The following is a 552-nucleotide window of genomic DNA, read 5'->3' on the forward strand; positions in this document are numbered from 1 at the left end:
TGCTGCATCCAACTCTAAAATTCCTGCTACCTTTCCCTGAGTCAGTCTCTGGAAAGGATTCTGGTACTTATTAGCAGCTATCACTTCAATAAGTTCATAAGCTTCATTGTAGCTTTTAGCCCACAAGGCTCCTCCTGATGTTGCATCAAGCATGGGTCTAGAAGTAGCATCCAATCCATTGTAGAAATAGTTATTAATCATCCAATCAGGCATGCCATGGTGTGGGCACTTCCTTAGCATCTCTTTATATCGATCCCAAGCCTCACACAGAGATTTTCCAGTTTGCTGAGCAAATTGAGTAAGAGCATTCCTGATTGCAACAGTCTTCGCCATAGGGAAGAATTTAGTGAGAATCTTTTGAGCAAGATATTCCCAAGTGGTAATAGACCCTGCTTGTAGAGAATGTAACTAGCAGTTAGCTTTGTCCCTCATAGAGAACGGGAAGAGTCGCAGCTTGATAGCATCTTCAGTCACATCATTGAACTTGAAAGTGTCGCAGATCTCGATGAAATCCCTGATGTGCATGTTGGGGTCTTCAGTAGGAGAACCCCC

At 43.3% G+C, this 552-nt stretch overlaps 1 non-coding gene across 1 annotated transcript; it reads left to right on the forward strand.

Moving 5' to 3' along the window:
• The first annotated feature begins 211 nt into the window (after positions 1-211).
• Positions 212-318, forward strand: LOC141688485 (small nucleolar RNA R71). Its single transcript, XR_012561926.1, has one exon. It is a non-coding gene; the product is annotated as a small nucleolar RNA R71 (small nucleolar RNA).
• Positions 319-552: the final 234 nt, after the last annotated feature.

The sequence above is a fragment of the Apium graveolens genome, chromosome 9 (assembly GCF_009905375.1).
Source record: "Apium graveolens cultivar Ventura chromosome 9, ASM990537v1, whole genome shotgun sequence".
NCBI classification, from domain to species: domain Eukaryota; kingdom Viridiplantae; phylum Streptophyta; class Magnoliopsida; order Apiales; family Apiaceae; genus Apium; species Apium graveolens.